The 18,131-nt window shown below is 38.0% G+C and overlaps 1 protein-coding gene and 1 pseudogene across 2 annotated transcripts in view; one reads left to right on the forward strand and one right to left on the reverse strand.

Moving 5' to 3' along the window:
• The window catches only part of LOC113457336, a 27,588-nt pseudogene extending 22,858 nt beyond the window's left edge, over nt 1-4,730 (forward strand).
• The window catches only part of Cpeb1 (cytoplasmic polyadenylation element binding protein 1), a 111,115-nt gene that overhangs the window by 49,689 nt on the left and 43,295 nt on the right, over nt 1-18,131 (reverse strand). The gene's annotated exons all lie outside the window — the stretch shown is intronic.

An 18,131-nucleotide genomic window follows, 5' to 3' on the forward strand; every position in this document is an offset into this window, starting at 1 on the left:
GAAGAGGGCACCAGACCTCATTACAGATGGTTGTGAGCCACCATGTGGTTGCTGGGAATTGAACTCAGGACCTTTGGAAGAGCAGGCAGTGCTCTTAACCTCTGAGCCATCTCTCCAGCCCCGTTCTTTTTTTTTTCTCCTCTGTTCTTTATAATAAAAATTAATCAGCCTCAGATGCTCAAATCACAGCAACAAAAAAATGTAGAGACGTTCCTAAAGTAGAACATCCCTTCGCAGATGTAAGCACAGACACACTGGGTCCCAAGGCTCCTGACACCACAGTTACAGCTCTGCTCTTCCAGCCTCAGCATGAGCACCTGTCTCTCATAGTTCCTCTACTAAAAGAAACTCAGCATCAAACTGCTTAGAGTCCACAACAAGTAACATTCTTAGATCTCTGTCAAGCAGAAGAAAAGAACAGTGCTTTAATGCCTTAGAGGTTCTCCTTTTTGACATCATTAAGGCTGAATGTTATAAAGATTCTCTGCTTTCACAGTTAAGAGAAACAGAAAGCTATGGATACTAAAACAAATGGAAGAGGAACCAGGTTGAAAACAAACAATGTACCCAGAGTGCTGGTATTAAAGACGTGCGCCACTACCGCCCAGCGGCTGAGATTACTTTTTAACCTTCTCTCTCACACTGTTAACCAATCGTCAAAGACTAAAGTGAGTTAACTGCAACTCCCTAGAAATTCATACTCTAGAGAAGAATTTGTTGTTAATCTGAGTGCTAACAGGTAGAAGAGTTCAAAATACACACAATGCATGATAGCTAGAACAGTTAAAGTACTGCCTTCTACATTAAGCTATACACTAATCTATGCCATTAGGGATCAGGTGCAACAAGCATATTAAGCTCCTTTTGCATTTCCCATAATTAAAAATACTATCATTGAATTACTTTAATCAACTACCCTTAATAATCTTCAATAAATTTTGTAAATTATTTCAAACTAGTTTCTATTAACAGACTTTAAAATAAACATTAGTATGTTTAGATTTTACAGTTTTGTCCCATTTTAGTAAATCTCAAACAAAAGTGAACTATATATTATACTGTCTAAGGTAAAATATACATGTGTTTACACCACAGCACATGTATGAAGTATGAGGACGACGTCAAGTTTTGGCTCTCACCTACTTTGGGAAAGGTCTCTCTGCTCACTGAAGCATATGATAGACTAACTGACCTGCACGCTCTACCGATACAAAGACCTTTGCCTCCCATCTTCCAATAGCAGCATCTGAGATTGGTTTTTATGAGAGTTCTGTAGATTTGAATGAACTAAGGTTTTCAGACTTACATAGCAAGCATTTCCTCCACCAAGCCATCTCTCTAGCCCATGATCTTTTCATTCTTGAACCACAATTCACCAATCTGTGCCCTAATGTCAGTGAATTCCACCTTTCTAGATGATATAAAACAAAATTTTCTATAGTTGCCACATACCTCAGATGCCCAATATATGGATCTGTAAAATTTAATTCTATTATGTCAGGGCTCACCCTTGGTGTCATCATTCATGTAGACATATTTATAAAATTTTAAGACTTCCTTATAAAACCTAGGGTCAAAGTCTGGTCCACATTGAATTTCCTTTTTTAAATATTCCTTAAAAGGTTCGACTTGTGCAAACAAAGGCTGCCTTCACTGCCTGAGTGGGTATTCTCCACAATGTCTCCAAGTGTGATATGTGATGTGAAGAAGCACTTTGGGTTCCTAACTAGCTTTGTCCTAATTATCATTGTCCTTCTTGTGGGTAGCAAGTTCATAGACCTTTGTGGTTTTCATCTTACTGTGTTTTTCTTTGCCTGTTCTATGCTGATACCAGGCTGTTTTCCGTACTGTAGCTCTGGAGTAGAGTTTGAAGTCAAGTATTGTGATGCCTCCAAAAGTTCTTTTATTGTAGAGGATTGTTTTGGCCATCCTGGGTCTTTTGCTTTTCCATATGAAGTTGAGTGCTGTTCTTTTGAGGTCTGTAAAGAATTTTGCTGGGATTTTGATGGGCATTGCATTGAATCTGTAGATTGCTTTTGGTAAGATTGCCATTTTTACTAATGTTGATTCTACCTACCCAAGAGCATGGGAGATCTTTAAATTTTCTTGTGTCTTCTTCAATTTCTTTCTTCAAAGATTTAAAGTTCTTGTCTTACAAGTCTTCCACTTGTTTGGCTAGAGTTACTCTGAGATACCTTATGCTATTTGTGGCTATTGTGAAGGGTGATGTTTGATTTCTTTCTCAGCCCATTTATCATCTGTGTAAAGGAGAGCTACTGATTTTTTTGAGTTAATCTTGTATCCTGCTACATTACTGAAAATGTTTATGAGCTGTAGAAGTTCCTTGGTAGAATTTTTGGGATAGCTTATATAAACTATCATATCATCCAAATTGTGAGAGTTTGACTTCTTCTTTTTCAATTTGTATCCCCTTGATTTCTTTTTGTTGTTGTATTGCTCTAGCTAGGACCTCAAGAACTATATTGAATACGTATAGAGCGAGTGGACAACCTTGTCTTGTTCCTGTGTGGGATCGCTGTGAGTTTCTCTCCATTTAGTTTGATGTTGTTCTTTGCCAGTTCTAATCTTACAAAAGTGAAAACCATCTTGTCTCCCCATGATTTTGAATCTTTCTCACGTCAGGAACCTTACTGGGTATGTCATATATCCTATGCATACCTCATCTGATTATTTATAACAATTTCAGGTCCCACTTCTGAGTTCAAGGTACCAATAGGGTTTCACTAGTCATTAAACATTCACTTGAACCATATTTAGTTTAGAATCTCTATACCAACATGCCTTAGGACTAGTTGCAGAGGAAAGAGGGAGTCCAATTAGTGCCAAAATATGCTACTGTAGAGGAGAGATACATCAACAACAGCAATGTTTTAGTACCACAGAAGAACTTTGAAGCACATGTGGATGCCAGGCACTAAGATAAAGTATGTAGGAAAAACAGTGAGGAGAAGAGAGGTTTTTATTCATACTTTAGGGTAGTGAAGTGAGTCTGGAGTTGATTATTATTCAAGTCATCATTCTCTGAAGCATCTAAGTCCTATCTGCAGAATTAAAAAAACCTCTCCAGGTAGAACATCCAAGATTTATATAAAATAAAATACTTTTCTATTGCCTCTAGTGGTTGACACCCTAATCCTTTAGGGATACAGTGGATAGTAACTGCTGTCAATATGATTCAGACCACATGGATAGTACCTCTGAGACTGCCTAAAGCAGACTTATGAGGGAGCAAAATGTAGTGTTGCTTTATAGTCTATTGCTCCTTTAGGACATGGACTTTAAACCAGGAGATACTGAGATTATGAATAATCAAACAGTGTCATTTCACTTATTGTCAAAGCCAGCATGTTTACACAGAATAAACATAAACCACTTAAAATTGGATAATGAAATAAATTCAGAAACAAAGTTAAAATATTTGCAGAGCAAGTTCATGGAATGTGCTGACAGATGCTAGAGGATTTGATTGTGTGCTTGAAGTGAAGCCTGGATCAGCTGGACCCCAAAGATGAAGTGGAGGCCAAGGATGAAATAGCAACATATCCTTATGACTACAATCATCACATACATAAATCATTGCTAGCAAAGCACATGGAATCTTGCAGATTGAGGAAACTGGGCTATATCAAAGAAGATGATTATATAATCCTGTTTCATTTTCCTTTTTCTATGAGAAGAATAAAGTTACTTTGGATAAAGATTCAGTTCCAGACAATTAAAAAAAAATTACAACTGAAGTTGGAAAAGTCAGTGATTATTATAGTTAAATAATCAGACTACATCAGAATAAAAATATATTCTTCAGTGTCCGTTGAAGTTCCTCTGAACCACAAATGGTCTGTTTGTGACTTGCTTCTTTTTTTTTTTAAAAAAGATTTATTTATTTATTATGTATACAACATTCTGCCTCCATATATGCCCACATGCCAGAGGAGGGTGCCAGATCTCATTACAGATGGTTGTGAGTCACCATGTGGCTGCTGGGAATTGAACTCAGGACCTCTGGAAGAGCAGTCAGTGCCCTTAACCACTGAGCCATCTCTCCAGCACCTGTGACTTGCTTCTTGCCCTTCATGATTTTGTCATTGAAGAGACAAAAAAAATAGCACTCTGGTTCTCTAGTTGTTGAAAGTGACAATGATCTATCTGTCTGTAGACTTTGCTGCTAAAGTCAATCAAGATAATAGCCAAGCCGGGTGGTGGTGGCACACGCCTTTAATCCCAGCACTCGGGAAGCAGAGGCAGGTGGATCTCTGTGAGTTCGAGACCAGCCTGGTATACAGAGCTAGTTCCAGGACAGGCTCCAAAGCCACAGAGAAACCCTGTCTCGAAAAACCAAAAAAAAAAAAAAAAAAGCCAAAAAGTTGAATAATCTTACATGAAATCCCTGCAGAAGTGAAAGATAAAAGAAGACACTGGTCTTAGAGAGCTAAGAATGGAACCAAAAAGATTACATGCTGAGGTAGTCTGGAATGTGGTAAAGCACACATGGGGAAGAAGTCAGTAACTGTTTGCAAAAAGAACGGTAAAAAGCAGAGAATGATGCTAAAAAAAAAATAAAGGCCATCAGTAGTAGATTTACGACCGTCTGGTAGGATTCATTTGGCTAGTTAGATGTTGACAGTTTATGACATAGTAGAGATCTCAGTAGAAGCCCACACAAATGAAAAGGAAATAAAGATAAAAATTCTGAGTCAAGAAGACAGTGATGAGAAAGACAAAACATAGTCATAAAATAAAGCAAAAAATATTAACAAAATATTTGTGAATGCATTAGTCATGCTTATAGTATAACCAGTATGCAAATGGTTTAATTATCTTTACATAAGAGAGAATGGCTATTATGATCATATAATGCTATTATAACAAATATGTTTCAAAAATTTTTCTAGTAAAATATGTAAGTTAAAAAGCATTTTTGGAACCTTTGATGTGAAGATGTTTGGCTCTTACAGTAGTTGAGAAGTAATCCTATCATTGAAGTCAATGGTAAAAGGATCCCAGAAAACAGTATCCTTGGGTGTCTCTGTGCTGAAAATGGTGAACATGGATTTTATCGTAACAAGAAATATATTGTTAAGAAGATGCACATAGACAGAATAATGTCACAAATGATACACATCATGAGAATGACTGAAGTGGGAAATTGGCAGTTCTTACTGATTTTGCAATTAGTAACAAGAAAAGACCACTTCCTAAGGGTGTCTGGCACAAATGGAAACGAGAGCAGTTAAGATGAAGACTTGTTTATTAGACAAAGAGGAAAGTTGAAAGATTCTGAAGCTGAGCTCCAACCGTGCAATGATCAAATGAAAGCTAAGTACAGCAAAAAAGAATTAGATGAAAAAAACATCAGTTTCAGGAAGAGAAAGCAACCCTGAGGCCTGAAAACATTATTCAGAACAAGAAAAAGATTAAGAATGCCTTTTAAAGTCCATGGGCTGGTGCTGTGTGGCAGTTGCAGGGTTTGTTGACTCTGACTAATCTGTACTGTCTTTATTCTAAGCAGTGAATTTAAAAGCATGACAAATCATTTTGCTGTTCTTAATGGCGATGAAGGTGCTTGGAAATACCCAGGGTGTTGAGTACTTAGGAAGTTAACAGCTCTAAGTAGGTACTTTTCTATATTCTCTTGCTTGTTTGCTGGCTTTTGGCTTTTTGTTTTTTGTTTGTTTGTTTGTTTTGTTTTTTTAAAATCAAACAAAATTTAATTCAAGAGAATATTTTACTGTTGTATAACAATGTTCTGGTGGTTTGGTCGTTTACAAAATAGTCTAAAATAAAAGACTCTTATTTTATTTTATTAAACTAAATAAAAGTTTTCATTTAGGAAAATTTTCATAAATATGAAGCAAACTGTAGTTCTTCTCTACGATTGTAATACAAAAGTTCCTTCAATGAATCATATAAAATAATGTAATTTACAAAAGCTGATCTTGGCTATTTTTACATTTCCATTGTTTAAAAATACAAATGGAAAAAAGTTCAAGTTTTCATGGTACCTAGAACTTTTATGTAATAATATTTTGTTTGCTTGTTTTAGATCCTTTATATATTATTCTCATTTATTTCCTCCTTTAACCACTTAGATATTTTCCATATATTGATCCTGGTAAAATATAATATAGAGCCAAAAAAGAAAGCTCTTTAATTCCTCTTCTTACACATTGCTTAGTAGTCAGAAAAATCACATTAGTAAACTTTTTTTTTTGAAAAATTGGGATGTTAACAGACCGTCTTGCTTTTACTTATGTTATTTATTTTACTAAAAATGAGGATTGTGAACTACTGAAGAGAAAAAAAAATCATTATTCTCTATTTTGCAGTACTCATATCTATTGTGGTCTATGTTTTTCTTGCTTATAACCTATGAGAAAAATCACATAATAATGTTTATATACCACCTTTACATACTGATGATTCTATATTGTCAAAAGGTTATTTCCCACCTAATTAGTAATCAGAATAGTCATAGATCCCTGTCTGCTTGTCTGTAACTCAGTGGCAAAAAGACTTCTTACAAATGGGCATGGAAAGCCTGCGGTGGTGGCGCACGCCTTTAATCCCAGCACTCGGGAGGCAGAGGCAGGCGGACCTCTGAGTTTGAGACCAGCCTGGTCTACAAGAGCTAGTTCCAGGACGGGCTCCAAAGCTACAGAGAAACCTTGTCTTGAAAAAAAAAAAAAAAAAAAAAAAAAAATGGGCATGGAAAAATGGGAAAATGAGCCTAGATGTCCTGTATCTGCAGACAAAAATGCATAGTGAAACTATGAACCTGGTAGGGGCTGGGCTGGGGCCTTTGAAGATGGAAACCTTTTTTTCCTTTCCAATTTTCACAGTGCTGAATTGAGCCCAGGGTTCACACATGTTTGGCAAGCATTCTACCACTGAACTCTATCTCCAGTCCAAAGACATGGAAGTCATAGAATGAAACGATCATTTGAGAAGTTTTGGTAAATTATCTTATCAAAATCAAACATCTTTGATCAGGACACAAGGAAATAAATAGGCAAACCACAAAATATTAAAAATATCTATAACTTTAATGAATACCTAATGTATGGAGTATAGAAGGACTTTCAGAGGTAAAGTTTCCTAATTTTTAAAATGGCACCAGATCTGCAAAGCTCTCCAGAAGGATTATAAACAGCCAAGAAAACCTTAAAAGAAATACTCAGTATCATGAACAATCAAAGCAATTCAAGTCACAAAATGGATCACGAGGACACACCTACCACACTATTCAGCTGAGAAAAGCACGTATTGCCAGCATTTGGTTATTACCTACCAGAATTAACATTCTAGAAACAGCCACTTTGAAAAAGGGTGGCAACTTCTTATAAGATTAAATACACATACTCAGAAATTCTATTTAGAAACTCAACTAAAAGGAATAAAACGTTTATATACCTCTGTAGTGATATTTTGTTTATGTTTTAACAAATAAAGCTTGCCTGAAGATCCGAATGAAGAGCTAAGCCACCAGAGGCCAGGAAGTGGTGGCACACACCTTTAATCCCAGGACTTGGGAGACAAAGAAAGGGATCTCTGTTAGTTCAAGGCCACTGTGGGCTAAAGGAGATTGAATCTGAGGGCACACAAAGGGGATCCCAGCGCTTGGGATCCCACACCTTAATCCCAGCACTAGAGAGTGGAGATAGGGTGATATGGCTAGGCAGAGAGAGGACTATGAGGCAGGCGGAGACAAGCGCAGTGTAGTCTGAGGTTTGGTGGAGACAGTTGCAGCCTGAGCATGAAGTCTGAGGACAGGATCACCCTTTAGGTCTGAGGATTCAGTAGTGGTAAGAGGTCTCTGTAGTGGATCTCTGCTTTCTGATCTCTCAGCTTTCACCCCCTAATATCTGACTCAGGGTTTTTATTAGGATCAATTAGAACTTGAGTTGCATTCCTCTAACTGTACAGAATGGTAACAGCTTTATCTATAACTTCCCAAACATGGATATAGTCCAAGTGAAAATAAAACAAAATGTAGTATTTTAATATAGTGCAATATTGTTTACTTATAAAGGTATATAATGCTGACATATAAAAGAACATTTATAAATTTATAAATGATAAACAGTTAACAGTGGTTACTGAATATTCAAGGGTAAGCTATACCCATACTATAGGTTACTTTGGACTGAATCATAAAAATAAAACATACTCAAATGGCTAGAGGAGTAAACAGCTGCATAATTAAAATGAATATGATAAAAATGTTTATCAATTCTTGATGGTAGATATTTCACTCATTCCTTTTGTAATTCTTTCAACCTTTTTGCTGTGATCAAAATATTCAGAGTAAAATGCCAAGAAAGGCTAAACTAATTAGCTTAACAGTAAGAACTGACTTTACTAAATAAAGTTTTATTGTAGATGGTTTCTGCAGAATACATTAAAATCTATAGCTCACAAGTTTTGATAAAATCTACTTAATCTGTCGGGCGGTGGTGGCGCAAGCCTTTAATCCCAGCACTCGGGAGGCAGAGGCAGGCGGATCTCTGTGAGTTCGAGACCAGCCTGGTCTACAGAGCTAGTTCCAGGACAGGCTCCAAAACCACAGAGAAACCCTGTCTCGAAAAACCAAAAAAAAAAAAAAAAATCTACTTAATCTGAGTGATAAGATCATTTTAAAATTTATAATGGCTAAGGTGTATTTTCAATTCCCCCAACTCTTTAGATGTATTGAGTGAAAAGAAACAGTCATCTGAAATTTCAAAACATTTTGGCATACTTTCAAGAAAATGAGTTAACATCAGAAGATGGAAAGATCTCCTATGTTCATGTATCAGTAGGATTAATATTATGAAAATGGCCATCCCACCAGTAGCAATTCAGATTGAACCCAATCCCTATCCATCACAATTCTTTCCCAAACTTGAAAGGATGATGTTGTGCAACAGTTACTCCAAGATTGAAACCTTCCGTCCAGTAGGGCGGCTCCTTGAACACGAAGGTAGACAACTATAACAGCTTCAGGAAGTCCCTAAAACTAATCAGATTCACTAGGCCTTCCCTGTCAGAGTAAGCAATACAAACTGAGAGTCTGTACTCTCAGAAGAGCAGAACCAAGCTGCAAAGATGACTCAAAGACCAGACCAACCGTCTTGAAGAAGAAACCTGGCAGAGGTTTAGATCAACTGAGTCACTTGGAAAGAATTCTCTCAACCTGTTAAGCTGCCTGTGGGCTGTGCAGTACATTCAAGTTTCCCAGCTTTTGTGAGCTGTCAGCCATGGCTGGGATTAGCTTTGGTGATGCAGTCATCTTTGAATCATTTCTTCTCCTATAAGCAATGCCCCAACCACATTCCTGTAAGTAAGCAATCCTAATAAAACTCATTGTTCACCAAGTTGGACTTGGTGCTCCTGATACTTTGGGCTGTCATGGGCTCTCTACTTAGGGTGAGTACATGTGTCTTCAATCTCCCCAGGAGAAGTTTTGTCACACAAGTTTTCAGCTTCATATGAAAGCTCACACACAGACCCTCAGATGAACTAAAGCAAGAGTGGATAGGAACTGCTGGAGGTACTGCACCCCAGATTTTAGTTGTACTACAGAGCCATATAATAACATAGAATGATACTGGCATAAAAACAGGTGTGTTGCCAGGTGGTGGTGACACGTGCCTTTAATCCCAGCACTCTGGATCTCTGAGTTCAAGGCCATCCTGGTCTACAGAGTGAGTTCCAGGACAGCCCGAAACCTGGTCACACACACACACACACACACACACACACACACACACACACACACCAATCCACCTATCCATCCATCCATCCATCCATCCATCCATCCATCCAGACCCAGACATGTTGATCAATGAAAATGAATTAAAGACCCAGACATAAGTCCACATACCTGTGGACACCTGATTTTTGACACACACACACACACACACACACACACACACACACACACACACACACACCCCGGGGGGGGGAGACAGCATCTTCAATAAATGTGCTAGTCAGATTGATTGGATGGCTGCATACAAGGTGCTGGTCAGACTGGATGGCTGCTGCATGGAGACAAATGCAAATATCAGCCTGTACAAAACTCAACTCTGAACAGATCAGGGACCTCAAGGTCAGATAACCAAGAATATAACAGCAAAGAAAGTGGGGAACAAACTTCCTGAAGAGGACACCAACAGCACAGTCATGAAGACCAACAGTTAATAAATGGGACCTCCCAAACCTGAAAAGCTTCTATATGGTAAAGGACATAGTCATTCAGAAAAAGTAATAGACTACAAGATGAGAAAAGTTCTTTACCAATTATACATCCAATAAATGGTTACTATCTAAAACATATATAAGAACTAAAAAGAACAAATTGACATAAAGAAAACAACCCACCGAGTGGTAGTGGCATATGCTGCTGGTCACAGTACTTGGCAGACAGAGGTAGGCAGATCTTCTAGTTCAAAGCCAGTCTGGTTTACAAAATGAGTTCCAGGACAGCCTGTGCTATATAAAACCTACCTGTTTTGAAACTACCCTCACAAAAATCAAACTAAAACGAAAATCCAATTAAAAAACTAGATACAGAACTTAGAGAGTTCTCAAAAGATGAAACACTAATGACTGAGGAAGACTTAAAGAAATGTTCAACATTCTTGTCATTAGGGAAATGAAAATTTAAACTACTGAGATTTTATCCTTCATCAGTCAGAATAACCAAGATCAATAAAACAAATGACAGCTCCTGCAGACAAGAATATAGGAGAGGGAACACATTTATTGCAGGAGAGAGCGTGAACTTGTACGGCCACTATGGAAATTGGTGTGACAGTTCCTCAGGAAGCTGGGAATAGATCTACTTTCAAGATAGCAGTACCATATTCTTAGGCATATTCCCAAAGGACTCTACAACATCCCATTCCACAGACACATGCTCAGCCAACATTCACTGTTGCTCTATAATATCTAGGAAATACAAATGACCTATTTTGCAACAATGCGTGGATAATGAAAATGTGGTACATATACACTATGAAATACTATTTAGCTATTTTGCTGGTAAATTGGTGGAACTAGAAAAGATCATATTGAGTGAGGTAAATAAGACCCAAAAGGACAGACATTATGTGTTGCTGTGGGACAATGGTCTGTTCCCTGTCACTTGTATTTTAAATAAATGCTGATAGGCCAGTAGCCAGGCAGGAAGTATAGGCGGAACAACCAGACAGGAAGTATAGGCAGGGCCATGAGAACAGAAATCTGGGAAGAGGAAAGAGTCTGCAGTTGTCACCTAGACACAGAGGAAGGAAGATGTGACTGCCTCGCTGAAAAAGGTAATGAGAGGCTGTGGATTCATTCTGGATTAAGAAAAATAAGGTTTAATCAAGGAAGACCCCCTGAGAAATCTTCGCTAGGAGCAGATGGTCCAGATGTCTGAGTTCTGCATCTAGAACAGTTTCAAGACTGCTGGCTGAAATTCCATTCCAGAAGAATATTCCATTCAGGACTTGATCATAATTAAAAATTTTTTCTAGGTCCCCATAAGATTACCAGCGCCTCCAATCAGCAGGAAATATCCTGGAAAACTTTGTCCACATTCCCAAAAATTGAATTATGGGTGTTTGCCTTTGTTTAGAATTTTGGTTACAAAGCCGGGCGGTGGTGGCACACGCCTGTAATCCCAGCACTCGGGAGGCAGAGGCAGGCGGATCTCTGTGAGTTCCAGGCCAGCCTGGTCTACCAAGGGAGTTCCAGGACAGGCTCCAAAGCTACAGAGAAACCCTGTCTCGAAAAACCAAAAAAAAAAAAAAAAAGAATTTTGGTTACAAGTTGTTATGGATAATGGTCAGGAAGAAAGCTAAACAAGGGAGATTAGATTCAGAGTCCTTGTTTTGAAAAAAGGGGGGGTGCTGTGGGACAACGGTTTTACCCTGTAAAGATTTGTTTCTTGTACTTGTTTAATAAAATCAGATAGGAGCAATGGCCCAGATGACCCAATGTTTCAGGGGACCTCTGCTGAAGTTTCCTCTGGGTTCTATATTCAGAACAGGTTCAAGACTGCTGAGATAAACAAGCCTCAGAAAATTTTCCAGTCAGGACTTGACTGTAATTCCAAATTTTCTTTAGGTCCCTAAAGAAATAAAAAATAGGTAAGATTATCAGTGCCTCCAATCAGCAGGAAGTATCTTAGAAAACTATGTCCACATTCCCCCAAAAATGGATTATGGATGTTTGCCTTTGTTTAGAATGTTGGTTACAAGTTGTTAATGGATAATGCTCAGGAGAAAAGCTAAACAAAGGAGATTCAATTCAGAGTTCCTGGATTTTTGCTTTTAGTTTTTTTTGAAGGGGGTGGGGAGTGCTATGGGACATGGTCTGTAATCTGTTACTTGTATTTTAAATAAATTCTGATTGGCCAGTAGCCAGGCAGGAAGTATAGGCGGGGCAACCAGGCAGGTAGTATAGGTGGGGCCATGAGAACAGAATTCTGGGAAGAGGAAAGAGTCAGTCTGCAGTCATTATCCAGACACAGAGGAAGCAAGATGTGAATGCCTTGCCAAAAAAGGTACCAAGCCACATGGCTAACACAGACAAAAATTATGGACTAATGTAAGTTATAAGAGTTAATAAGAAGTCTGAGATAATACGCCAATCAGCTTATAATTAACGTAGACCTCTGTGCGTTTATTTGGGACTGAACTGCTGCGTTGCTGGGTGGGACAGAAACCTCGGCCAACTATGTGTTTTCTATTATATATGGATAAAAGCTTTTGAGCTTTGATATGTGTGATATAATTCAAATAATCACAGCTAAGTTATCTCTGGTAAGGGAGTTGGGGAGAAGAGAGGATCTTCCAAGGAAGGGGAAATAGACTGTCCTGTTGTGGAGGAAGAAGAGGGGGAACTAGATTGGGAGAATTAAATATGCAAGTGAATAAAGAATAGTAAAGGAGGGGTTATGGGGAGGAACAACTAACAACAAAAAACATTTGATACATTTTTTTAAGGTTTATTTATTTATTACATATAAAACATTCTGCCTCCATGTATGCCCGCACACCAGAGGAGGGCGCCAGATCTCAGTACAGATGGTTGTGAGCCACCATGTGATTGCTGGGAATTGAACTCAGGACTTCTGGAAGAGCAGCCAGTGCTCTTAACCTCTGAGCCATCTCTCCAGCCCCCAACAAAAAACATTTGAAAAATCATATGGAAACCTACTACTGTAAGAAGCTTCCTAAAATATATACATATATGAGATGTCTAAATAAAGTCACCAAATAATAGAATAGACAATGTCCCAACCAGACATCTTATGCCACAAAATAAAACCTCCAGTTACATCTTCTTGAGTTTGTTGGCCAAAGGGGCCCTATGAAAAATCCCAAGCACAAAAGGTTCTTGCCACGGATATTGGCTATTCTCTAAGCCTGATGGTAAGGCCCTATTGCTAAAAGAATATGTTCACTTATGTTATGGAATATGGAGAAGTCCAGGTGGTACCTAAATGGAAGTTTATATGTTCATGTGCATGTGGGGTAAACATGTGGAAGGCAGAGGTTGACAATGGCATCTTCAATCACTCCACACCCTTATTTTTTAGAACTTCTTATTGAACTTGGCTGGTACTCACCAACTGGGCTAGCATGGCTGGCTAGTGAAGTCTAGGGGTTTTTCCTCTCTGCCTGCTTAGTACAGTCACACCTCTACTGCATCTTACTTTTTGAGGGTGGTGGGGATTAAACATCGGTCCTCATGTCTTCAAGCACTTAACTTATGGAGCTATCCCCCAAGTACCAATCTTTTTTATGGTGTGCATGTGTGTGTATATGCATAGGCAGACTGTAAGTCTAGAAGAGAACATCAGATCCCTTGGAGCTGGAATTAGAGACTGCTGTGAGCCATCTGACATCTACAAGAGCAGATGTGCTTTAACATTAAACAATCTCCAGGCCTCTTCCTCAGGCCTCATATGTGCTAAGAACACCACATTCTAAGTTACTAAGCTACATACTAAGCAACATATATACATACTACCAAGCTACACCTCCAACCATTTTTTAAACAGATAGGTTTCCAATATATTATCTCAAATCCAATAGATGAATTTTCACCAAGTTAAATGTATAAGGGTATTCTGTATTAGAAATTTTTATTGTGGTAAAATATACCCAGTATAAAACTTAAATACTTCAACCATTTTAAATGTATGAGCTATCTTTTCAGTTTGCAGGATTTTTTCATTCTATGTAAAAATCTGTATCTTTTAACAATAATTTACTACTAACCTCTCCTAGGGTTTTGAGAGCTGCTATTTTACTATCTTCACTCTATGAATGTCATGTCCATGAGTGGAATCATAAAAGCTATTCCTTGAATCTAAAAATTAAGGTCCTTTCATAAAAACTGATCAACCAAGCAAACAGTACATACAGAGCAAACATCTCTGAGAATCAAAGCCCTTAAAGTTCTAGGACCAGGTAACAGAGACAAAGAGGTAAGTACTACAAGAACTGAAACACCTCCTGGAAAATGTCCTTTTCACTGGAGAGAACAAACAAGGCCCAGAGTAAACAGAAATGACAGTGCTACCAAAGGTAGAGGTAGAATCCAGATCTAGAGCTGTTAAGCACCAGTCAATCCAATCTCCAGCACATACTCCTGTCTCCTAGTCTGTGGCACTTTCTAAGGCTCAGGGCCATTCTCCTAACATATCCTGGTCATATCTATTTTATTAGAGTATTAGCAGCAGTTTTCTCTTCTTCACTCAGGTCCCCATGGAGCTTTGCATTGAATCTATCCTGTCCTACAAAGAATTCAATTAGTTTTAAGATTTATTTTATTCATGTATATAATGCTCCTATAATGCACCTATTTACATAGCTGAATGTCATACAAACTTCAAAATTAATTACAGAAAAAGGAAGAGAAATAGGGAGTTTAATGCACAGTACAGTCTGAAAGATTCCATGTAGATAAAATCTGTATGTTAGAGAAATACTGGGAGACAGTAGTAGTTACTTAGATGTCTTTCGATTTTTGGTCTATTTTAAACAAAAACTTTAACAATCAACATTACTAAAGAATTTCTTACTAACCAGGGTAAGGTGCTCAGATTTAACACCCTCTAAGTAAAACTGAATTTTTCTTTCAGCATTTGCAAAAAAGTCCATATTAAAATGAGATTTTAAATTTTACATGAGATGTAAATGACAAAATGAAATTAGGATCACAATAAAAATTTGATTACACTAAATTTCAAACAAAAAATAAAACTTTTTAACTCTGTAATTTTCCCTGATAACATGCCTCAGAAAGCATTTTCTCCTTTCCTGTCTTGGTCTTATCTCTAAGATGTAGCTTTCCTAAGTACCTGGTGATTCTGATTGTCTGTTCATAATTAACATCAAAGTGATTGACTTGTGGGATAAATGGGCTTTTTACAGCATAATCTGTCAACTAGAAGTTTTTACTTTAGGCCTGTCACTCTTTTATGAGGTTTATCTGACTAAATAAATCCCAATGACTAGAGCAATGAAGAAACTAGTCTTCTCTTAAACACAATACTTCAGAATAGCTGAGCTGTCCTTTGGACTCACAAAATAGGATAGATATGGAGTATTTTCTATGAATTAGTCAAGTGCAAATGAACAAGAAACTGTCGATGTGTTTACTGCCTTTATATATTATATAATTATTATACTTATTGTATAGTTTTTATTAGTCCTTTTTATTTTAGACAAAAGGGGTAATATAGTGATGTTTTAATTAATAAAGCTTGCTGAATTCCATGAATGAACTATTTTAGATGGTTTGCAAGTTTGATATTAAAACCTCACTCCACAGGAAAGCAGAACAAAGCCTAGAAGAATAAGCAGCTCTGCTGGGAAGAAATCTAGAAGCTGCAGCTATCTCTCCAGTTAACACATGGTTACTCTAAGCTGTAGCAGAGTTTGGGAAATGTAGGCTCTCTATTAGTGTATGTAGACTCAGTCCTGTTATTCTGTTATCCTTCTTATTGAATCTTGGGAAGACAGAAAAAAATACACTATTCTCAAAACAGAAAGTAGATCACTCAAGGCAGAATGCAAAGATTTCCCAGTTTTCTAATGTTTTAGCTCTTGATAACAAGAAATCAAGTTCATGCTTTTATCCCAATTAACACAATTTTTGTGAAATGAGTTAAAAAGGAGAGGCATATCCTTATTTTGTAAATGAGGGAATAAAAATCCACTGAGAAGAAAATGAGTAAGAAGAAATTGAGTGGTATCCCCCAGGGATCCAAGTACTAAAGTCCTATTTCACGATGCTCCAAGTATAGTAAGTACTCCAAGAACTGGGGGTTCAGTTGCCCTGGGAAATGTGTCCTGAACATGATTAGAATCACCATCATTGTACTGAAAGTCTAAGACATACTGAACTTGACAGCTGTCCTCATTAGCTTTTTGTTGTTTGTTTGTTTGTTTGTTTTTTGGTCAACTTGACACAAACTAAACACAAATGATAAAATGCTTCCATCTGATTGCCTGTAGTGCATTTTCTTAAGTCATTGATGTGGGAAACCCAACCCATTGTTGGCGATACCGGGCAGGTGGTCTTGGATGTCAGAAGAAAGCAAGTTGAGTATGTCAATGAGCTGTACTCTTCCATGGCCTTTGCTTCATTTCCTACGCCCAAGGTTCCCACCTTGAGTTCCTTCCCTGAGACTCCCTCAGTGATGGTGTGTGACCTAGGGTTGTGTAAGCTTGACAGAAAACAAACCTTTTCCTCCCCACGGTTTGCTTTTGGTTACAGTGTTTTTTCACAGTTCTAACTAAGATGGCAGGCATCTGACCAAAAGAGGAATGCTTCCAGGTTCTTGCTTAGAGAGGTCACTCTCCCAAGTCGGGGCACCCTTTTCTAGGTGTTCTCAGATGTTGTTTACTCCATTTGGGCCAACAGGTTTCCTTTTGAGATCCCAGATACTCAATCCTTTCCCCCCAAGAATGCCTCTTGGCAACATTCTAAAAAACTCACAGGCTCACAGATGACCACTTAACAAGTCAAGGAAAAAGTCCCTAAATATGTTTTGTGGAGATCCTAATTGAACATCTGATCTGAGACTAAAGGGTGGAAAAAAAGAGTACCAAGCCAGGTTTTTTTTTTTTTTTTTTTGGTTTTTCGAGACAGGGTTTCTCCGTAGCTTTGGAGCCTGTCCTGGAACTCCCTTTGAAGACCAGGCTGGCCTCGAACTCACAGAGATCCGCCTGCCTCTGCCTCCCGAGTGCTGGGATTAAAGGCTTGCGCCACCACCGCCCGACAGATTAAGTAGATTTTATCAAAACTTGTGAGCCCGGCTCAGGTTTTTGGTTAAACAAACTAACTGGTTTGACTCTGTGCCCTTAATCATTTCAGGATCCAAGTCTCCAACAGTAATCCTTCCTGTCCCAGAAGCAAAAGATTTTCCACTCATTTAAACACTAATTTTTATCCTTCAGAATAATTGCTTCATAGATAACACATTTATGTGTCTGTTTCTAAGGTCTTGCCCTAGAGCATAGAATAATTTTTCATTTAAATTTCTATCGTTACGATGAAGAAAATTATCCTTGTTTTACACTTATTTTGTGCCTCAAACTCAAGAGAGACACCTGTGTCTGCCTCCCGAGTGCTGGGATTAACAGATGCACCACCGTCTGACATACTAATTTTTTTGAGACAGGGTCTATATAGACCAGGCTGGCCTCTACACCTACAGAGATCCACCTGCCTCTGCCACTCAAGTGCTGAGATTAAAGGTGTGCTCCACTCTTGTAATAATTTCCTATAGATTTTCTGAATCCTCTAGAAATTAAATATCCTCTCAAAAATGTGCTAAATTGCCCAACAAATAGGAAAAACCTTAAATACCATGCTTAGTACTGACTTGAAGCCTTCACTCTTACCCCTCTGCATGGCCTCCTCATCTATAACTGCACTCATTCATTCAAAACTGGTACACAAGTAATTCAAAAGTGATTAAGTTTTTGTAGTGCACAACTTTGATAGTCCAGCAGATGGTGATGGTGCCAAACTGACCAAGGTTTTAGAAATGATATAAAAAAACATCAGTCTTCAGTTTCATAAATGAGGGGAAAAAAGAACAAAAAACCTGCTGGGCGATA

This window comes from Microtus ochrogaster, chromosome 22 (genome assembly GCF_000317375.1).
Source record: "Microtus ochrogaster isolate Prairie Vole_2 chromosome 22, MicOch1.0, whole genome shotgun sequence".
NCBI lineage: Eukaryota > Metazoa > Chordata > Mammalia > Rodentia > Cricetidae > Microtus > Microtus ochrogaster.